Here is a 23,836-nt window from a genome sequence, read left to right as displayed (position 1 = left end):
TCAGTTTGCAGTTTTGGAAACACTCCAAAGTGACATGGAGCAGAATGCAGAGCTGAGAACCTTTAGAAGCTTCATTTCCACCAGAGGAAGTGTCCTGTGCACTTTTAGAATTGTGAGATAAGCGTAATCAAACTACGGTTATGCTAATCGAAATAGTATGGGGTGTTCATCACAATAAAGGCAACACCAGCAATTGGAGATATACCAGACAACAAACACAGGAACAGGACATGGCATCAATGTCTAGGAGAAACTGTCCGCACAGAAATCCCATGGAATTGCATAGAGCCAAGATTCCAAATTTTTCACTTAAGAAAGCCCTAGAAGTCTACATTAGATACCTGATATTACCTGACCAGTAGAGGTGAAGAAGTGCAATGAAAGAAACAGGAAATACCATTTTCAGTTCCAAAGAGATTGAAGGCCCAAAACATAAGCTTTCAAAAACCTAGACTGCAAAACGCAATCCAGAGAAATAATTGAAAATGGAGGTGAGGGAAACACTGAAGAACAACAGTGTCTCAGAATCATAAAAGGCAGAATACCAGAAAAGGGGAAGAGAAAGCCTAAAGGCGAAACAAATAGTATCAGAAAACTCAGTGGATGAGATAATATCAGGGCTAAAATTCAGTCCTAAGCAGACCAAATAATGCAGAGGGACGCGTGAATGAATGTGAACACAGGGGAACAGTAAACCCTCGGTCAGAAGCAGACATAGGAAAGCAAGTGCAAACCAATGAAAACATTGCTGTTGAATCCTGGGGTAAGACAAGGCATGAAAGACTAGCATTCGTAAGAGTCCCAGATGGAAAAGCAAGAGGTAAAGAAACAAAAAATGTCTGAAAAGTTATCTGTAGAAAAATCAGACTGAAACTTGCTGAAAGCCTAGAAAGAATCATCTATGCGAATTCAGGAAGTACACAGCGTCCAAAGGAGGTGGAATCCCAATAGACCTACCAGCAGCTGTATGATTCAAATCAACGAAGTTCATGAGCATCCCAGGGATTTAAAATGCCCCTGGAGGAAAGCAACATTGTCAGAAGAGAACCTCCAGAGGGGTTTCAGCTGATATATCGGCAGCAATATTGCAGGACAGGGAGGAGTGCCAGGGCATAGACCAAACCCTGAAGGGCAAAATGTGGCCATCTATAGTAGCCTAGGCCACATGACCGCCATTTCTAATAACGGCAGAGCTAGAGAATTCCACAGACCGGCAAATCTTAAAAGAATTCAGCAGTTCGAAACTTATCCTACAAGAAAGGTTGAGAATTCTCCCCTGAATAGAAAAGCAGCAAGATGAAATGGAAAGAAGAAAACCATTATTGGAAATGCAAGAAGAGCATGAGTGGCAAAGAAGAAACCAGAAGAAGGCAAGGAGGACATCAATACCCTAAAGATGGGAGAGGGAAGCAGGAAATCATAGGTGATTGGAAGCACTATCTTAAGTGAATCAGCTTATATGACTCTCTGTTTGAAGCGAACGGAGAGATGCATGGCCTGACGTGTTTGCAAAACAAACGAGAAGCAGACCAACAAAAATCAAACAAACAAACATGCACCCAAAGGGTACGGTTGGCTGACATATACCAAGCGAACCATGATTACTCAAAAGGAAATACTCAAGGTGATGTCAAGGATCATTCAGTACGCATCGACCCAGTATCGCTGCTTGCATGTACTCAGCACACTTGTATTCGGAAATCAGAGGCGTGCATTTATATTCGTTAATGTTGATTAATAAGAGCATATCGTGACCTAACCCAAATGCCGATTTGGAGTCAAATGGATTCCTTGTCCGTGATATAGACTTGCAAGACTTCCAACAGGATGAATGAATGCCATATAAAACCCTACTTCGAGAAGAAATGGCATAAGCCTTTAACAAAGACAAGTAGCTCTGCAAAAGTGTACTAAGAGCAAAAGAGACAGACAGTAAATTGCACATTTGGGTTGGTTTCATTTCTAGGAATTTCAGCCCCCATGAAACCAATGGATCCATGTCCTGAGAGTGCGGGTGTTTCAGGAGAAATCAACCGACGGTTATGTATTCCGGGTGGACAGATATTACAGGAACATAAGTTTCCTTTAGAGGGTCTCTGTGTACTGTGAACTGTTAGAAAGTTTAAAGACGTGTGAAACCATCAACAGAAAATGGACACACTTGCCTCCGATGGTACTGTGCATACAGATCTGAAGAAAAGGAAAGAGGGAAGAACAAAGGCCCATGGGACGCTAGTGGGTAGAATCACATTTAGCTTAGGAACCTCTCGTCGGATGCAGCCCCTCCCCCAACACTGACAAGGTGCAGCAGCCATTGGGGATGGCAGTTACCCGTTGGATTCCAGGTGGAATGTTGGTGTGTACCGCGAGGCTTGTTGTGGCCGGTGGATCCTAGGTAACCGGGCAGAGTTCTGTGGGTGGATCAGTGTGATGGAGGGGCTGCCGCCCTCTGTGGAGCTTAGCTTAGGTCTTTGGTCCGGGAAGCTCTGTCAGTTCGAGATACTGCTGCTGCCCAAAGACCTGAGTTCACGGGTCAGTTTCCAGAACCTGAAAGGGCAGACCGTGGAAGATCTGCCTGCCACCAGCTTACTGGTGAGGCTCCGAGCTACTTTCAGACATGCCCAGTCCTGTTGAAGTCGACTGTATGGGAGATACGAAGAGAAGCTGGCCGAAAAGCTGGCTGCACGGATTGAGGAGAGATGCGAACACATTGATGAGAGATGTTCTGCTACAATGGAGATTACTGGCCTGGAGACAGCTGTAGAGGATACCAGGCTCGAAAGACATTCATGAGACCTACTGAACCACGCTGATACTGGCAGAAACATACGGAGTGCCAACGTGGACTTGAGGAAATTCCTCAATTCTCTGCTCCAAGAACGGGTCCAAGATCCCTGACATCTAAAAGAGAAGAGATGGCAGAGGTGATCAAAACGCTCATGTTCTTGGAAGAGGTCGTGAGAATCCACACGCCCCAAGGGGCATTTCCAAGCCATTCAGACCAAAGTGCACCAAGACCAGGTAAGCTTTTTCCCAGGTTTGGGCCTAGATAACAAGCACTTGCTCTTCCCTCCCCTCCACTCAGGCATCCATTTGGAAGGATCAGTACCTGAGCTGCAATGAAGCCAGTTCGAGAATGGCAAGCCCCTCCTCGAATCAGAGTTCCTCCAGCTTTACCCTCTGTGAACAACAGTGAACTCCTTAAAGGTCTAAAAGTCTCGACTGAAGTAGATAGCATATGAATATTTATCTCACACAAAGAAACGATGGCCTTCCACTAGATTCAGCAAATGCTGGGTTTGTGTCTTCTCTGGGGTGAAGGGAGTGTGGTAAGTGAGGGGACTCTTTGACTGAACTTGTATATGTATTTGGCCTCAGTTTTTCAAGACAGTATAGGTAAATATTATAAGTCAGATAGTGAACGGAACTGTAAAAGTCGCCAATGACATTAAAGACACAGCTTATGTGGACATTCTTTCATTGAGTCAAGGCCCCGTGGGCACTATATCATGGGGGTGCAGACTCGGTTGCTTTAAATTGCTTTACCCAACATGATCAGATGATTAAGCGTTCTCATCACTGATAGAAGAACACCTGGTTCTCAATAGACTAGCATAGCTGCAGCAGGGTTCTCAAAGCTATAATGCCTCTAGGTGATTTTGGATTCAAACCTAAATGTATATATTTGGTTTGTTTCCTCTTGTATTTTCCTAGAGAGGGATGTTACCCCTTGAAATGCCAACATTGGCCAGTAGGTGTCATTGGGAGTAAATTGCACCACATGCACAAGTGAAAACAAGGTTGGGGGTTATATCATGTTTCCAATAGCTATTTCATGGTTCCTGTTGGTTTCGGAGGCTTCAACAGTAAAGAGTTGACATGACCCCTTTTACAGTTTGGACTGCTACTTTGCATTCTATCTGTCTATGTTTTCCTTAGAACTGACAAAATGTTACCGAAATTGACAAGTCTGGCTTCTAGGTCGATTTAGGATGTTTCAAAAACTAACTTCATTTTCGTATAACTCTCAAAACATGGAAATCAAATCTATTAAACTTTTTAAAGGCTGCAAGTGAGAGATCAACACAATGTCAAAACTGGAGTCTTCGGAAAATCCCTCCCACCATGGCTGTATAGAAACACAGAGCTAAACAAAAATCACATATCTGGGAAGTGTATCTGGAAAGTGGTGATTCATCGATGCCCAGTTGGCAGAGAAGCATTACCAACTGCGCTCACTCGCTCCCATGTACACAGCAATGGAAACATCCACTCACCCAGCCCTTGGCACAGGACACTTGCCGAAGAGAGGTCTGTTACTCCCAAAGACAGGATAAGGCCTCAGAACCCCTGGAAGCAGGAGAAGGCAAAGCAGGGAATGGAAACCAGTGCAGGGTCTGACCCCTGGTGATGGAGCAGCAAAGGTGAAACTCTGTTTAACTTGGACGCACACTCTCAAGCGGACAGGAGACATGGGATTGAAGGTGATGCGCTGAGTGTTAGAAGAGTGCAGAGCAGATGCTTGGCTGACAGAACTCAAAGAAACCAGCGCAAAATATCCCCACAGTTGATTCTGAGACCAAGATCCGAGCTGCCAAATTTGACGTAGCAGAGGCAGCGGTCAGGGAGGGATAGGGCTATGGATGATGGCACACGCTGAGTCTCAGGGATCTGGAGTGCGTTGTGGGATGTGGTGTGTCCTATCAAGAGAGCAAACCGACCTGTGACCCCAGTGAGAAGGCCACCACACCGGCACGCGCGGTTGAGATTATCGATATGTCCCATTGCCACACCCAGTGCATCTGCAGGACCAGGGACCAATTGGGCATTTTGCCAATAGAGCACGTGTGGGGCTGAATCAGAGATATCGTGCATCTGGTCTGAGTGATCTAGGTGGCCTTGGGTTTGAAATCAGAATGAAAAGCCTTAGGATCTGCTACATTCATAACCTGGGCTGGGATTATGGTTTGGTTTGAGGCACAGGATACGCAACAGCTCTGTAGTTGCCTTCGTGCACCCGTGCCACAAGGATGAGAGGACAAGTAAGAGTGGTCCAAGTCCACAGCGTGAGAAGATGAAGCATTTCCTTCAGCATTATCTCCCAAAAGCAGATGCTCCATTTTGGATGGCACCGGCACGGTACGGCACCGAGGACACCAAGGTCGGTCTGCGGGATCATTCCACTGGCCCTGACGTGTGACATCCATTGATATGCTTCCACTGGTGTTTCTGTAGGCAGAGAAGCTCTGGGAAGAACTGGTTTCATTGGGACATTCCCGTGGCACTACAAAGCACAAGCGCACTCTCAGTTTGCAGTTTTGGAAACACTCCAAAGTGACATGGAGCAGAATGCAGAGCTGAGAACCTTTAGAAGCTTCATTTCCACCAGAGGAAGTGTCCTGTGCACTTTTAGAATTGTGAGATAAGCGTAATCAAACTACGGTTATGCTAATCGAAATAGTATGGGGTGTTCATCACAATAAAGGCAACACCAGCAATTGGAGATATACCAGACAACAAACACAGGAACAGGACATGGCATCAATGTCTAGGAGAAACTGTCCGCACAGAAATCCCATGGAATTGCATAGAGCCAAGATTCCAAATTTTTCACTTAACAAAGCCCTAGAAGTCTACATTAGATACCTGATATTACCTGACCAGTAGAGGTGAAGAAGTGCAATGAAAGAAACAGGAAATACCATTTTCAGTTCCAAAGAGATTGAAGGCCCAAAACATAAGCTTTCAAAAACCTAGACTGCAAAACGCAATCCAGAGAAATAATTGAAAATGGAGGTGAGGGAAACACTGAAGAACAACAGTGTCTCAGAATCATAAAAGGCAGAATACCAGAAAAGGGGAAGAGAAAGCCTAAAGGCGAAACAAATAGTATCAGAAAACTCAGTGGATGAGATAATATCAGGGCTAAAATTCAGTCCTAAGCAGACCAAATAATGCAGAGGGACGCGTGAATGAATGTGAAGACAGGGGAACAGTAAACCCTCGGTCAGAAGCAGACATAGGAAAGCAAGTGCAAACCAATGAAAACATTGCTGTTGAATCCTGGGGTAAGACAAGGCATGAAAGACTAGCATTCGTAAGAGTCCCAGATGGAAAAGCAAGAGGTAAAGAAACAAAAAATGTCTGAAAAGTTATCTGTAGAAAAATCAGACTGAAACTTGCTGAAAGCCTAGAAAGAATCATCTATGCGAATTCAGGAAGTACACAGCGTCCAAAGGAGGTGGAATCCCAATAGACCTACCAGCAGCTGTATGATTCAAATCAACGAAGTTCATGAGCATCCCAGGGATTTAAAATGCCCCTGGAGGAAAGCAACATTGTCAGAAGAGAACCTCCAGAGGGGTTTCAGCTGATATATCGGCAGCAATATTGCAGGACAGGGAGGAGTGCCAGGACATAGACCAAACCCTGAAGGGCAAAATGTGGCCATCTATAGTAGCCTAGGCCACATGACCGCCATTTCTAATAACGGCAGGGCTAGAGAATTCCACAGACCGGCAAATCTTAAAAGAATTCAGCAGTTCGAAACTTATCCTACAAGAAAGGTTGAGAATTCTCCCCTGAATAGAAAAGCAGCAAGATGAAATGGAAAGAAGAAAACCATTATTGGAAATGCAAGAAGAGCATGAGTGGCAAAGAAGAAACCAGAAGAAGGCAAGGAGGACATCAATACCCTAAAGATGGGAGAGGGAAGCAGGAAATCATAGGTGATTGGAAGCACTACCTTAAGTGAATCAGCTTATATGACTCTCTGTTTGAAGCGAACGGAGAGATGCATGGCCTGACGTGTTTGCAAAACAAACGAGAAGCAGACCAACAAAAATCAAACAAACAAACATGCACCCAAAGGGTACGGTTGGCTGACATATACCAAGCGAACCATGATTACTCAAAAGGAAATACTCAAGGTGATGTCAAGGATCATTCAGTACGCATCGACCCAGTATCGCTGCTTGCATGTACTCAGCACACTTGTATTCGGAAATCAGAGGCGTGCATTTATATTCGTTAATGTTGATTAAGAAGAGCATATCGTGACCTAACCCAAATGCCGATTTGGAGTCAAATGGATTCCTAGTCCGTGATATAGACTTGCAAGTCTTCCAACAGGATGAATGAATGCCATATAAAACCCTACTTCGAGAAGAAATGGCATAAGCCTTTAACAAAGACAAGTAGCTCTGCAACAGTGTACTAAGAGCAAAAGAGACAGACAGTAAAGTGCACATTTGGGTTGGTTTCATTTCTAGGAATTTCAGCCCCCATGAAACCAATGGATCCATGTCCTGAGAGTGCGGGTGTTTCAGGAGAAATCAACCGACGGTTATGTATTCCGGGTGGACAGATATTACAGGAACATAAGTTTCCTTTAGAGGGTCTCTGTGTACTTTGAAATGTTAGAAAGTTTAAAGACGTGTGAAACCATCAACAGAAAATGGACACACTTGCCTCCGTTGGTACTGTGCATACAGATCTGAAGAAAAGGAAAGAGGGAAGAACAAAGGCCCATGGGACGCTAGTGGGTAGAATCACATTTAGCTTAGGAACCTCTCGTCGGATGCAGCCCCTCCCCCAACACTGACAAGGTGCAGCAGCCATTGGGGATGGCAGTTACCCGTTGGATTCCAGGTGGAATGTTGGTGTGTACCGCGCGGCTTGTTGTGGCCGGTGGATCCTAGGTAACCGGGCAGAGTTCTGTGGGTGGATCAGTGTGATGGAGGGGCTGCCGCCCTCTGTGGAGCTTAGCTTAGGTCTTTGGTCCGGGAAGCTCTGTCAGTTCGAGATACTGCTGCTGCCCAAAGACCTGAGTTCACGGGTCAGTTTCCAGAACCTGAAAGGGCAGACCGTGGAAGATCTGCCTGCCACCAGCTTACTGGTGAGGCTCCGAGCTACTTTCAGACATGCCCAGTCCTGTTGAAGTCGACTGTATGGGAGATACGAAGAGAAGCTGGCCGAAAAGCTGGCTGCACGGATTGAGGAGAGATGCGAACACATTGATGAGAGATGTTCTGCTACAATGGAGATTACTGGCCTGGAGACAGCTGTAGAGGATACCAGGCTCGAAAGACATTCATGAGACCTACTGAACCAAGCTGATACTGGCAGAAACATACGGAGTGCCAACGTGGACTTGAGGAAATTCCTCAAATCTCTGCTCCAAGAACGGGTCCAAGATCCCTGACATCTAAAAGAGAAGAGATGGCAGAGGTGATCAAAATGCTCATGTTCTTGGAAGAGGTCGTGAGAATCCACACGTCCCAAGGGGCATTTCCAAGCCATTCAGACCAAAGTGCACCAAGCCCAGGGAAGCCTTTTCCCAGGTTTGGGCCTAGATAACAAGCACTTGCTCTTCCCTCCCCTCCACTCAGGCATCCATTTGGAAGGATCAGTACCTGAGCTGCAATGAAGCCAGTTCGAGAATGGCAAGCCCCTCCTCGAATCAGAGTTCCTCCAGCTTTACCCTCTGTGAACAACAGTGAACTCCTTAAAGGTCTAAAAGTCTTGACTGAAGTAGATAGCGTATGAATAATTACCTCACACAAAGAAATGATGGCCTTCCACTAGATTCAGCAAATGCTGGGTTTGTGTCTTCTCTGGGGTGAAGGGAGTGTGGTAAGTGAGGGGACTCTTTGACTGAACTTGTATATGTATTTGGCCTCAGTTTTTCAAGACAGTATAGGTAAATATTATAAGTCAGATAGTGAACGGAACTGTAAAAGTCGCCAATGACATTAAAGACACAGCTTATGTGGACATTCTTTCATTGAGTCAAGACCCCGTGGGCACTATATCATGGGGGTGCAGACTCGGTTGCTTTAAATTGCTTTACCCAACATGATCGGATGATTAAGCGTTCTCATCACTGATAGAAGAACACCTGGTTCTCAATAGACTAGCATAGCTGCAGCAGGGTTCTCAAAGCTATAAAGCCTCTAGGTGATTTTGGATTCAAACCTAAATGTATATATTTGGTTTGTTTCCTCTTGTATTTTCCTAGAGAGGGATGTTACCCCTTGAAATGCCAACATTGGCCAGTAGGTGTCATTGGGAGTAAAGGGCACCACATGCACAAGTGAAACCAAGGTTGGGGTTTATATCATGTTTCCAATAGCTATTTCATGGTTCCTGTTGGTTTCGGAGGCTTCAACAGTAAAGAGTTGACATGACCCCTTTTACAGTTTGGACTGCTACTTTGCATTCTATCTGTCTATGTTTTCCTTAGAACTGACAAAATGTTACCGAAATTGACAAGTCTGGCTTCTAGGTCGATTTAGGATGTTTCAAAAACTAACTTCATTTTCGTATAACTCTCAAAACATGGAAATCAAATCTATTAAACTTTTTAAAGGCTGCAAATGAGAGATCAACACAATGTCAAAACTGGAGTCTTCGGAAAATCCCTCCCACCACGGCTGTATAGAAACAAAGAGCTAAACAAAAATCACATATCTGGGAAGTGTATCTGGAAAGTGGTGATTCATCGATGCCCAGTTGGCAGAGAAGCAGTGCCAACTGCGCTCACTCGCTCCCATGTACACAGCAATGGAAACATCCACTCACCCAGCCCTTGGCACAGGACACTTGCCGAAGAGAGGTCTGTTACTTCCAAAGACAGGATAAGGCCTCAGAAGCCCTGGAAGCAGGAGAAGGCAAAGCAGGGAATGGAAACCAGTGCAGGGTCTGACCCCTGGTGATGGAGCAGCAAAGGTGAAACTCTGTTTAACTTGGATGCACACTCTCAAGCGGACAGGAGACATGGGATGGAAGGTGATGCGCTGAGTGTTAGAAGAGTGCAGAGCAGATGCTTGGCTGACAGAACTCAAAGAAACCAGTGCAAAATATCCCCACAGTTGATTCTGAGACCAAGATCCGAGATGCCAAATTTGACGTAGCAGAGGCAGCGGTCAGGGAGGGATAGGGCTATGGATGATGGCACACGCTGAGTCTCAGGGATCTGGAGTGCGTTGTGGGATGTGGTGGGTCCTATCAAGAGAGCAAGCCGACCTGTGACCCCAGTGAGAAGGCCACCACACCGGCACGCGCGGTTGAGATTATCGATATGTCCCATGGCCACACCCAGTGCATCTGCAGGACCAGGGACCAATTGGGCATTTTGCCAATAGAGCACGTGTGGGGCTGAATCAGAGATATCGTGCAACTGGTCAGAGTGATCTAGGTGGCCTTGGGTTTGAAATCAGAATGAAAAGCCTTAGGATCTGCTACATTCATAACGTGGGCTGGGATTATGGTTTGGTTAGAGGCACAGGATACACAAAAGCTCTGTTGTGGCCTACATGCACCCATGCCACAAGGATGAGAGGACAAGGGAGAGTGGTCCAAGTCCACAGCGTGAGAAGTTGAAGCATTTCCTTCAGCATTATCTCCCAAAAGCAGATGCTCCATTTTGGATGGCACCGGCACGGTACGGCACCGAGGACACCAAGGTCGGTCTGCGGGATCATTCCACTGGCCCTGACGTGTGACATCCATTGATATGCTTCCACTGGTGTTTCTGTAGGCAGAGAAGCTCTGGGAAGAACTGGTTTCATTGGGACATTCCCGTGGCACTACAAAGCACAAGCGCACTCTCAGTTTGCAGTTTTGGAAACACTCCAAAGTGACATGGAGCAGAATGCAGAGCTGAGAACCTTTAGAAGCTTCATTTCCACCAGAGGAAGTGTCCTGTGCACTTTTAGAATTGTGAGATAAGCGTAATCAAACTACGGTTATGCTAATCGAAATAGTATGGGGTGTTCATCACAATAAAGGCAACACCAGCAATTGGAGATATACCAGACAACAAACACAGGAACAGGACATGGCATCAATGTCTAGGAGAAACTGTCCGCACAGAAATCCCATGGAATTGCATAGAGCCAAGATTCCAAATTTTTCACTTAAGAAAGCCCTAGAAGTCTACATTAGATACCTGATATTACCTGACCAGTAGAGGTGAAGAAGTGCAATGAAAGAAACAGGAAATACCATTTTCAGTTCCAAAGAGATTGAAGGCCCAAAACATAAGCTTTCAAAAACCTAGACTGCAAAACGCAATCCAGAGAAATAATTGAAAATGGAGGTGAGGGAAACACTGAAGAACAACAGTGTCTCAGAATCATAAAAGGCAGAATACCAGAAAAGGGGAAGAGAAAGCCTAAAGGCGAAACAAATAGTATCAGAAAACTCAGTGGATGAGATAATATCAGGGCTAAAATTCAGTCCTAAGCAGACCAAATAATGCAGAGGGACGCGTGAATGAATGTGAAGACAGGGGAACAGTAAACCCTCGGTCAGAAGCAGACATAGGAAAGCAAGTGCAAACCAATGAAAACATTGCTGTTGAATCCTGGGGTAAGACAAGGCATGAAAGACTAGCATTCGTAAGAGTCCCAGATGGAAAAGCAAGAGGTAAAGAAACAAAAAATGTCTGAAAAGTTATCTGTAGAAAAATCAGACTGAAACTTGCTGAAAGCCTAGAAAGAATCATCTATGCGAATTCAGGAAGTACACAGCGTCCAAAGGAGGTGGAATCCCAATAGACCTACCAGCAGCTGTATGATTCAAATCAACGAAGTTCATGAGCATCCCAGGGATTTAAAATGCCCCTGGAGGAAAGCAACATTGTCAGAAGAGAACCTCCAGAGGGGTTTCAGCTGATATATCGGCAGCAATATTGCAGGACAGGGAGGAGTGCCAGGACATAGACCAAACCCTGAAGGGCAAAATGTGGCCATCTATAGTAGCCTAGGCCACATGACCGCCATTTCTAATAACGGCAGGGCTAGAGAATTCCACAGACCGGCAAATCTTAAAAGAATTCAGCAGTTCGAAACTTATCCTACAAGAAAGGTTGAGAATTCTCCCCTGAATAGAAAAGCAGCAAGATGAAATGGAAAGAAGAAAACCATTATTGGAAATGCAAGAAGAGCATGAGTGGCAAAGAAGAAACCAGAAGAAGGCAAGGAGGACATCAATACCCTAAAGATGGGAGAGGGAAGCAGGAAATCATAGGTGATTGGAAGCACTACCTTAAGTGAATCAGCTTATATGACTCTCTGTTTGAAGCGAACGGAGAGATGCATGGCCTGACGTGTTTGCAAAACAAACGAGAAGCAGACCAACAAAAATCAAACAAACAAACATGCACCCAAAGGGTACGGTTGGCTGACATATACCAAGCGAACCATGATTACTCAAAAGGAAATACTCAAGGTGATGTCAAGGATCATTCAGTACGCATCGACCCAGTATCGCTGCTTGCATGTACTCAGCACACTTGTATTCGGAAATCAGAGGCGTGCATTTATATTCGTTAATGTTGATTAAGAAGAGCATATCGTGACCTAACCCAAATGCCGATTTGGAGTCAAATGGATTCCTAGTCCGTGATATAGACTTGCAAGTCTTCCAACAGGATGAATGAATGCCATATAAAACCCTACTTCGAGAAGAAATGGCATAAGCCTTTAACAAAGACAAGTAGCTCTGCAACAGTGTACTAAGAGCAAAAGAGACAGACAGTAAAGTGCACATTTGGGTTGGTTTCATTTCTAGGAATTTCAGCCCCCATGAAACCAATGGATCCATGTCCTGAGAGTGCGGGTGTTTCAGGAGAAATCAACCGACGGTTATGTATTCCGGGTGGACAGATATTACAGGAACATAAGTTTCCTTTAGAGGGTCTCTGTGTACTTTGAAATGTTAGAAAGTTTAAAGACGTGTGAAACCATCAACAGAAAATGGACACACTTGCCTCCGTTGGTACTGTGCATACAGATCTGAAGAAAAGGAAAGAGGGAAGAACAAAGGCCCATGGGACGCTAGTGGGTAGAATCACATTTAGCTTAGGAACCTCTCGTCGGATGCAGCCCCTCCCCCAACACTGACAAGGTGCAGCAGCCATTGGGGATGGCAGTTACCCGTTGGATTCCAGGTGGAATGTTGGTGTGTACCGCGCGGCTTGTTGTGGCCGGTGGATCCTAGGTAACCGGGCAGAGTTCTGTGGGTGGATCAGTGTGATGGAGGGGCTGCCGCCCTCTGTGGAGCTTAGCTTAGGTCTTTGGTCCGGGAAGCTCTGTCAGTTCGAGATACTGCTGCTGCCCAAAGACCTGAGTTCACGGGTCAGTTTCCAGAACCTGAAAGGGCAGACCGTGGAAGATCTGCCTGCCACCAGCTTACTGGTGAGGCTCCGAGCTACTTTCAGACATGCCCAGTCCTGTTGAAGTCGACTGTATGGGAGATACGAAGAGAAGCTGGCCGAAAAGCTGGCTGCACGGATTGAGGAGAGATGCGAACACATTGATGAGAGATGTTCTGCTACAATGGAGATTACTGGCCTGGAGACAGCTGTAGAGGATACCAGGCTCGAAAGACATTCATGAGACCTACTGAACCAAGCTGATACTGGCAGAAACATACGGAGTGCCAACGTGGACTTGAGGAAATTCCTCAAATCTCTGCTCCAAGAACGGGTCCAAGATCCCTGACATCTAAAAGAGAAGAGATGGCAGAGGTGATCAAAATGCTCATGTTCTTGGAAGAGGTCGTGAGAATCCACACGTCCCAAGGGGCATTTCCAAGCCATTCAGACCAAAGTGCACCAAGCCCAGGGAAGCCTTTTCCCAGGTTTGGGCCTAGATAACAAGCACTTGCTCTTCCCTCCCCTCCACTCAGGCATCCATTTGGAAGGATCAGTACCTGAGCTGCAATGAAGCCAGTTCGAGAATGGCAAGCCCCTCCTCGAATCAGAGTTCCTCCAGCTTTACCCTCTGTGAACAACAGTGAACTCCTTAAAGGTCTAAAAGTCTTGACTGAAGTAGATAGCGTATGAATAATTACCTCACACAAAGAAATGATGGCCTTCCACTAGATTCAGCAAATGCTGGGTTTGTGTCTTCTCTGGGGTGAAGGGAGTGTGGTAAGTGAGGGGACTCTTTGACTGAACTTGTATATGTATTTGGCCTCAGTTTTTCAAGACAGTATAGGTAAATATTATAAGTCAGATAGTGAACGGAACTGTAAAAGTCGCCAATGACATTAAAGACACAGCTTATGTGGACATTCTTTCATTGAGTCAAGACCCCGTGGGCACTATATCATGGGGGTGCAGACTCGGTTGCTTTAAATTGCTTTACCCAACATGATCGGATGATTAAGCGTTCTCATCACTGATAGAAGAACACCTGGTTCTCAATAGACTAGCATAGCTGCAGCAGGGTTCTCAAAGCTATAAAGCCTCTAGGTGATTTTGGATTCAAACCTAAATGTATATATTTGGTTTGTTTCCTCTTGTATTTTCCTAGAGAGGGATGTTACCCCTTGAAATGCCAACATTGGCCAGTAGGTGTCATTGGGAGTAAAGGGCACCACATGCACAAGTGAAACCAAGGTTGGGGTTTATATCATGTTTCCAATAGCTATTTCATGGTTCCTGTTGGTTTCGGAGGCTTCAACAGTAAAGAGTTGACATGACCCCTTTTACAGTTTGGACTGCTACTTTGCATTCTATCTGTCTATGTTTTCCTTAGAACTGACAAAATGTTACCGAAATTGACAAGTCTGGCTTCTAGGTCGATTTAGGATGTTTCAAAAACTAACTTCATTTTCGTATAACTCTCAAAACATGGAAATCAAATCTATTAAACTTTTTAAAGGCTGCAAATGAGAGATCAACACAATGTCAAAACTGGAGTCTTCGGAAAATCCCTCCCACCACGGCTGTATAGAAACAAAGAGCTAAACAAAAATCACATATCTGGGAAGTGTATCTGGAAAGTGGTGATTCATCGATGCCCAGTTGGCAGAGAAGCAGTGCCAACTGCGCTCACTCGCTCCCATGTACACAGCAATGGAAACATCCACTCACCCAGCCCTTGGCACAGGACACTTGCCGAAGAGAGGTCTGTTACTTCCAAAGACAGGATAAGGCCTCAGAAGCCCTGGAAGCAGGAGAAGGCAAAGCAGGGAATGGAAACCAGTGCAGGGTCTGACCCCTGGTGATGGAGCAGCAAAGGTGAAACTCTGTTTAACTTGGATGCACACTCTCAAGCGGACAGGAGACATGGGATGGAAGGTGATGCGCTGAGTGTTAGAAGAGTGCAGAGCAGATGCTTGGCTGACAGAACTCAAAGAAACCAGTGCAAAATATCCCCACAGTTGATTCTGAGACCAAGATCCGAGATGCCAAATTTGACGTAGCAGAGGCAGCGGTCAGGGAGGGATAGGGCTATGGATGATGGCACACGCTGAGTCTCAGGGATCTGGAGTGCGTTGTGGGATGTGGTGGGTCCTATCAAGAGAGCAAGCCGACCTGTGACCCCAGTGAGAAGGCCACCACACCGGCACGCGCGGTTGAGATTATCGATATGTCCCATGGCCACACCCAGTGCATCTGCAGGACCAGGGACCAATTGGGCATTTTGCCAATAGAGCACGTGTGGGGCTGAATCAGAGATATCGTGCAACTGGTCAGAGTGATCTAGGTGGCCTTGGGTTTGAAATCAGAATGAAAAGCCTTAGGATCTGCTACATTCATAACGTGGGCTGGGATTATGGTTTGGTTAGAGGCACAGGATACACAAAAGCTCTGTTGTGGCCTACATGCACCCATGCCACAAGGATGAGAGGACAAGGGAGAGTGGTCCAAGTCCACAGCGTGAGAAGTTGAAGCATTTCCTTCAGCATTATCTCCCAAAAGCAGATGCTCCATTTTGGATGGCACCGGCACGGTACGGCACCGAGGACACCAAGGTCGGTCTGCGGGATCATTCCACTGGCCCTGACGTGTGACATCCATTGATATGCTTCCACTGGTGTTTCTGTAGGCAGAGAAGCTCTGGGAAGAACTGGTTTCATTGGGACATTCCCGTGGCACTACAAAGCACAAGCGCACTCTCAGTTTGCAGGTTTGGAAACACTCCAAAGTGACATGGAGCAGAATGCAGAGCTGAGAACCTTTAGAAGCTTCATTTCCACCAGAGGAAGTGTCCTGTGCACTTTTAGAATTGTGAGATAAGCGTAATCAAACTACGGTTATGCTAATCGAAATAGTATGGGGTGTTCATCACAATAAAGGCAACACCAGCAATTGGAGATATACCAGACAACAAACACAGGAACAGGACATGGCATCAATGTCTAGGAGAAACTGTCCTCACAGAAATCCCATGGAATTGCATAGAGCCAAGATTCCAAATTTTTCACTTAAGAAAGCCCTAGAAGTCTACATTAGATACCTGATATTACCTGACCAGTAGAGGTGAAGAAGTGCAATGAAAGAAACAGGAAATACCATTTTCAGTTCCAAAGAGATTGAAGGCCCAAAACATAAGCTTTCAAAAACCTAGACTGCAAAACGCAATCCAGAGAAATAATTGAAAATGGAGGTGAGGGAAACACTGAAGAACAACAGTGTCTCAGAATCATAAAAGGCAGAATACCAGAAAAGGGGAAGAGAAAGCCTAAAGGCGAAACAAATAGTATCAGAAAACTCAGTGGATGAGATAATATCAGGGCTAAAATTCAGTCCTAAGCAGACCAAATAATGCAGAGGGACGCGTGAATGAATGTGAAGACAGGGGAACAGTAAACCCTCGGTCAGAAGCAGACATAGGAAAGCAAGTGCAAACCAATGAAAACATTGCTGTTGAATCCTGGGGTAAGACAAGGCATGAAAGACTAGCATTCGTAAGAGTCCCAGATGGAAAAGCAAGAGGTAAAGAAACAAAAAATGTCTGAAAAGTTATCTGTAGAAAAATCAGACTGAAACTTGCTGAAAGCCTAGAAAGAATCATCTATGCGAATTCAGGAAGTACACAGCGTCCAAAGGAGGTGGAATCCCAATAGACCTACCAGCAGCTGTAGGATTCAAATCAACGAAGTTCATGAGCATCCCAGGGATTTAAAATGCCCCTGGAGGAAAGCAACATTGTCAGAAGAGAACCTCCAGAGGGGTTTCAGCTGATATATCGGCAGCAATATTGCAGGACAGGGAGGAGTGCCAGGACATAGACCAAACCCTGAAGGGCAAAATGTGGCCATCTATAGTAGCCTAGGCCACATGACCGCCATTTCTAATAACGGCAGGGCTAGAGAATTCCACAGACCGGCAAATCTTAAAAGAATTCAGCAGTTCAAAACTTATCCTACAAGAAAGGTTGAGAATTCTCCCCTGAATAGAAAAGCAGCAAGATGAAATGGAAAGAAGAAAACCATTATTGGAAATGCAAGAAGAGCATGAGTGGCAAAGAAGAAACCAGAAGAAGGCAAGGAGGACATCAATACCCTAAAGATGGGAGAGGGAAGCAGGAAATCATAGGTGATTGGAAGCACTATCTTAAGTGAATCAGCTTATATGACTCTCTGTTTGAAGCGAACGGAGAGATGCATGGCCTGACGTGTTTGCAAAACAAACGAGAAGCAGACCAACAAAAATCAAACAAACAAACATGCACCCAAAGGGTACGGTTGGCTGACATATACCAAGCGAACCATGATTACTCAAAAGGAAATACTCAAGGTGATGTCAAGGATCATTCAGTACGCATCGACCCAGTATCGCTGCTTGCATGTACTCAGCACACTTGTATTCGGAAATCAGAGGCGTGCATTTATATTCGTTAATGTTGATTAAGAAGAGCATATCGTGACCTAACCCAAATGCCGATTTGGAGTCAAATGGATTCCTAGTCCGTGATATAGACTTGCAAGTCTTCCAACAGAATGAATGAATGCCATATAAAACCCTACTTCGAGAAGAAATGGCATAAGCCTTTAACAAAGACAAGTAGCTCTGCAACAGTGTACTAAGAGCAAAAGAGACAGACAGTAAAGTGCACATTTGGGTTGGTTTCATTTCTAGGAATTTCAGCCCCCATGAAACCAATGGATCCATGTCCTGAGAGTGCGGGTGTTTCAGGAGAAATCAACCGACGGTTATGTATTCCGGGTGGACAGATATTACAGGAACATAAGTTTCCTTTAGAGGGTCTCTGTGTACTTTGAAATGTTAGAAAGTTTAAAGACGTGTGAAACCATCAACAGAAAATGGACACACTTGCCTCCGTTGGTACTGTGCATACAGATCTGAAGAAAAGGAAAGAGGGAAGAACAAAGGCCCATGGGACGCTAGTGGGTAGAATCACATTTAGCTTAGGAACCTCTCGTCGGATGCAGCCCCTCCCCCAACACTGACAAGGTGCAGCAGCCATTGGGGATGGCAGTTACCCGTTGGATTCCAGGTGGAATGTTGGTGTGTACCGCGCGGCTTGTTGTGGCCGGTGGATCCTAGGTAACCGGGCAGAGTTCTGTGGGTGGATCAGTGTGATGGAGGGGCTGCCGCCCTCTGTGGAGCTTAGCTTAGGTCTTTGGTCCGGGAAGCTCTGTCAGTTCGAGATACTGCTGCTGCCCAAAGACCTGAGTTCACGGGTCAGTTTCCAGAACCTGAAAGGGCAGACCGTGGAAGATCTGCCTGCCACCAGCTTACTGGTGAGGCTCCGAGCTACTTTCAGACATGCCCAGTCCTGTTGAAGTCGACTGTATGGGAGATACGAAGAGAAGCTGGCCGAAAAGCTGGCTGCACGGATTGAGGAGAGATGCGAACACATTGATGAGAGATGTTCTGCTACAATGGAGATTACTGGCCTGGAGACAGCTGTAGAGGATACCAGGCTCGAAAGACATTCATGAGACCTACTGAACCAAGCTGATACTGGCAGAAACATACGGAGTGCCAACGTGGACTTGAGGAAATTCCTCAAATCTCTACTCCAAGAACGGGTCCAAGATCCCTGACATCTAAAAGAGAAGAGATGGCAGAGGTGATCAAAATGCTCATGTTCTTGGAAGAGGTCGTGAGAATCCACACGTCCCAAGGGGCATTTCCAAGCCATTCAGACCAAAGTGCACCAAGCCCAGGGAAGCCTTTTCCCAGGTTTGGGCCTAGATAACAAGCACTTGCTCTTCCCTCCCCTCCACTCAGGCATCCATTTGGAAGGATCAGTACCTGAGCTGCAATGAAGCCAGTTCGAGAATGGCAAGCCCCTCCTCGAATCAGAGTTCCTCCAGCTTTACCCTCTGTGAACAACAGTGAACTCCTTAAAGGTCTAAAAGTCTTGACTGAAGTAGATAGCGTATGAATAATTACCTCACACAAAGAAACGATGGCCTTCCACTAGATTCAGCAAATGCTGGGTTTGTGTCTTCTCTGGGGTGAAGGGAGTGTGGTAAGTGAGGGGACTCTTTGACTGAACTTGTATATGTATTTGGCCTCAGTTTTTCAAGACAGTATAGGTAAATATTATAAGTCAGATAGTGAACGGAACTGTAAAAGTCGCCAATGACATTAAAGACACAGCTTATGTGGACATTCTTTCATTGAGTCAAGACCCCGTGGGCACTATATCATGGGGGTGCAGACTCGGTTGCTTTAAATTGCTTTACCCAACATGATCGGATGATTAAGCGTTCTCATCACTGATAGAAGAACACCTGGTTCTCAATAGACTAGCATAGCTGCAGCAGGGTTCTCAAAGCTATAAAGCCTCTAGGTGATTTTGGATTCAAACCTAAATGTATATATTTGGTTTGTTTCCTCTTGTATTTTCCTAGAGAGGGATGTTACCCCTTGAAATGCCAACATTGGCCAGTAGGTGTCATTGGGAGTAAAGGGCACCACATGCACAAGTGAAACCAAGGTTGGGGTTTATATCATGTTTCCAATAGCTATTTCATGGTTCCTGTTGGTTTCGGAGGCTTCAACAGTAAAGAGTTGACATGACCCCTTTTACAGTTTGGACTGCTACTTTGCATTCTATCTGTCTATGTTTTCCTTAGAACTGACAAAATGTTACCGAAATTGACAAGTCTGGCTTCTAGGTCGATTTAGGATGTTTCAAAAACTAACTTCATTTTCGTATAACTCTCAAAACATGGAAATCAAATCTATTAAACTTTTTAAAGGCTGCAAATGAGAGATCAACACAATGTCAAAACTGGAGTCTTCGGAAAATCCCTCCCACCACGGCTGTATAGAAACAAAGAGCTAAACAAAAATCACATATCTGGGAAGTGTATCTGGAAAGTGGTGATTCATCGATGCCCAGTTGGCAGAGAAGCAGTGCCAACTGCGCTCACTCGCTCCCATGTACACAGCAATGGAAACATCCACTCACCCAGCCCTTGGCACAGGACACTTGCCGAAGAGAGGTCTGTTACTTCCAAAGACAGGATAAGGCCTCAGAAGCCCTGGAAGCAGGAGAAGGCAAAGCAGGGAATGGAAACCAGTGCAGGGTCTGACCCCTGGTGATGGAGCAGCAAAGGTGAAACTCTGTTTAACTTGGATGCACACTCTCAAGCGGACAGGAGACATGGGATGGAAGGTGATGCGCTGAGTGTTAGAAGAGTGCAGAGCAGATGCTTGGCTGACAGAACTCAAAGAAACCAGTGCAAAATATCCCCACAGTTGATTCTGAGACCAAGATCCGAGATGCCAAATTTGACGTAGCAGAGGCAGCGGTCAGGGAGGGATAGGGCTATGGATGATGGCACACGCTGAGTCTCAGGGATCTGGAGTGCGTTGTGGGATGTGGTGGGTCCTATCAAGAGAGCAAGCCGACCTGTGACCCCAGTGAGAAGGCCACCACACCGGCACGCGCGGTTGAGATTATCGATATGTCCCATGGCCACACCCAGTGCATCTGCAGGACCAGGGACCAATTGGGCATTTTGCCAATAGAGCACGTGTGGGGCTGAATCAGAGATATCGTGCAACTGGTCAGAGTGATCTAGGTGGCCTTGGGTTTGAAATCAGAATGAAAAGCCTTAGGATCTGCTACATTCATAACGTGGGCTGGGATTATGGTTTGGTTAGAGGCACAGGATACACAAAAGCTCTGTTGTGGCCTACATGCACCCATGCCACAAGGATGAGAGGACAAGGGAGAGTGGTCCAAGTCCACAGCGTGAGAAGTTGAAGCATTTCCTTCAGCATTATCTCCCAAAAGCAGATGCTCCATTTTGGATGGCACCGGCACGGTACGGCACCGAGGACACCAAGGTCGGTCTGCGGGATCATTCCACTGGCCCTGACGTGTGACATCCATTGATATGCTTCCACTGGTGTTTCTGTAGGCAGAGAAGCTCTGGGAAGAACTGGTTTCATTGGGACATTCCCGTGGCACTACAAAGCACAAGCGCACTCTCAGTTTGCAGGTTTGGAAACACTCCAAAGTGACATGGAGCAGAATGCAGAGCTGAGAACCTTTAGAAGCTTCATTTCCACCAGAGGAAGTGTCCTGTGCACTTTTAGAATTGTGAGATAAGCGTAATCAAACTACGGTTATGCTAATCGAAATAGTATGGGGTGTTCATCACAATAAAGGCAACACCAGCAATTGGAGATATACCAGACAACAAACACAGGAACAGGACATGGCATCAATGTCTAGGAGAAACTGTCCGCACAGAAATCCCATGGAATTGCATAGAGCCAAGATTCCAAATTTTTCACTTAACAAAGCCCTAGAAGTCTACATTAGATACCTGATATTACCTGACCAGTAGAGGTGAAGAAGTGCAATGAAAGAAACAGGAAATACCATTTTCAGTTCCAAAGAGATTGAAGGCCCAAAACATAAGCTTTCAAAAACCTAGACTGCAAAACGCAATCCAGAGAAATAATTGAAAATGGAGGTGAGGGAAACACTGAAGAACAACAGTGTCTCAGAATCATAAAAGGCAGAATACCAGAAAAGGGGAAGAGAAAGCCTAAAGGCGAAACAAATAGTATCAGAAAACTCAGTGGATGAGATAATATCAGGGCTAAAATTCAGTCCTAAGCAGACCAAATAATGCAGAGGGACGCGTGAATGAATGTGAAGACAGGGGAACAGTAAACCCTCGGTCAGAAGCAGACATAGGAAAGCAAGTGCAAACCAATGAAAACATTGCTGTTGAATCCTGGGGTAAGACAAGGCATGAAAGACTAGCATTCGTAAGAGTCCCAGATGGAAAAGCAAGAGGTAAAGAAACAAAAAATGTCTGAAAAGTTATCTGTAGAAAAATCAGACTGAAACTTGCTGAAAGCCTAGAAAGAATCATCTATGCGAATTCAGGAAGTACACAGCGTCCAAAGGAGGTGGAATCCCAATAGACCTACCAGCAGCTGTAGGATTCAAATCAACGAAGTTCATGAGCATCCCAGGGATTTAAAATGCCCCTGGAGGAAAGCAACATTGTCAGAAGAGAACCTCCAGAGGGGTTTCAGCTGATATATCGGCAGCAATATTGCAGGACAGGGAGGAGTGCCAGGACATAGACCAAACCCTGAAGGGCAAAATGTGGCCATCTATAGTAGCCTAGGCCACATGACCGCCATTTCTAATAACGGCAGAGCTAGAGAATTCCACAGACCGGCAAATCTTAAAAGAATTCAGCAGTTCGAAACTTATCCTACAAGAAAGGTTGAGAATTCTCCCCTGAATAGAAAAGCAGCAAGATGAAATGGAAAGAAGAAAACCATTATTGGAAATGCAAGAAGAGCATGAGTGGCAAAGAAGAAACCAGAAGAAGGCAAGGAGGACATCAATACCCTAAAGATGGGAGAGGGAAGCAGGAAATCATAGGTGATTGGAAGCACTATCTTAAGTGAATCAGCTTATATGACTCTCTGTTTGAAGCGAACGGAGAGATGCATGGCCTGACGTGTTTGCAAAACAAACGAGAAGCAGACCAACAAAAATCAAACAAACAAACATGCACCCAAAGGGTACGGTTGGCTGACATATACCAAGCGAACCATGATTACTCAAAAGGAAATACTCAAGGTGATGTCAAGGATCATTCAGTACGCATCGACCCAGTATCGCTGCTTGCATGTACTCAGCACACTTGTATTCGGAAATCAGAGGCGTGCATTTATATTCGTTAATGTTGATTAATAAGAGCATATCGTGACCTAACCCAAATGCCGATTTGGAGTCAAATGGATTCCTTGTCCGTGGTATAGACTTGCAAGTCTTCCAACAGGATGAATGAATGCCATATAAAACCCTACTTCGAGAAGAAATGGCATAAGCCTTTAACAAAGACAAGTAGCTCTGCAAAAGTGTACTAAGAGCAAAAGAGACAGACAGTAAATTGCACATTTGGGTTGGTTTCATTTCTAGGAATTTCAGCCCCCATGAAACCAATGGATCCATGTCCTGAGAGTGCGGGTGTTTCAGGAGAAATCAACCGACGGTTATGTATTCCGGGTGGACAGATATTACAGGAACATAAGTTTCCTTTAGAGGGTCTCTGTGTACTGTGAACTGTTAGAAAGTTTAAAGACGTGTGAAACCATCAACAGAAAATGGACACACTTGCCTCCGATGGTACTGTGCATACTGATCTGAAGAAAAGGAAAGAGGGAAGAACAAAGGCCCATGGGACGCTAGTGGGTAGAATCACATTTAGCTTAGGAACCTCTCGTCGGATGCAGCCCCTCCCCCAACACTGACAAGGTGCAGCAGCCATTGGGGATGGCAGTTACCCGTTGGATTCCAGGTGGAATGTTGGTGTGTACCGCGAGGCTTGTTGTGGCCGGTGGATCCTAGGTAACCGGGCAGAGTTCTGTGGTTGGATCAGTGTGATGGAGGGGCTGCCGCCCTCTGTGGAGCTTAGCTTAGGTCTTTGGTCCGGGAAGCTCTGTCAGTTCGAGATACTGCTGCTGCCCAAAGACCTGAGTTCACGGGTCAGTTTCCAGAACCTGAAAGGGCAGACCGTGGAAGATCTGCCTGCCACCAGCTTACTGGTGAGGCTCCGAGCTACTTTCAGA

At 45.6% G+C, this 23,836-nt stretch overlaps 1 long non-coding RNA gene across 3 annotated transcripts; it reads right to left on the bottom strand.

Moving 5' to 3' along the window:
• Positions 1-2,636: 2,636 nt before the first annotated feature.
• On the bottom strand, positions 2,637-23,636 carry LOC140695195 (uncharacterized). 3 transcript variants are annotated; one of them, XR_012070899.1, is made up of 3 exons: positions 23,585-23,636; positions 3,110-3,222; positions 2,637-2,901 (listed from the first exon to the last, which is right to left on the bottom strand). It is a non-coding gene; the product is annotated as an uncharacterized lncRNA (long non-coding RNA). The 3 variants fall into 3 exon arrangements; XR_012070898.1 differs by lacking the exon at positions 23,585-23,636 and adding an exon at positions 9,583-9,712; XR_012070900.1 differs by lacking the exon at positions 23,585-23,636 and adding an exon at positions 7,637-7,774.
• Positions 23,637-23,836: the final 200 nt, after the last annotated feature.

The sequence above is a fragment of the Vicugna pacos genome, unplaced genomic scaffold, assembly GCF_048564905.1.
Source record: "Vicugna pacos unplaced genomic scaffold, VicPac4 scaffold_190, whole genome shotgun sequence".
Taxonomy (NCBI): domain Eukaryota; kingdom Metazoa; phylum Chordata; class Mammalia; order Artiodactyla; family Camelidae; genus Vicugna; species Vicugna pacos.
This window is presented reverse-complemented; position numbering and strand designations above follow the sequence as displayed.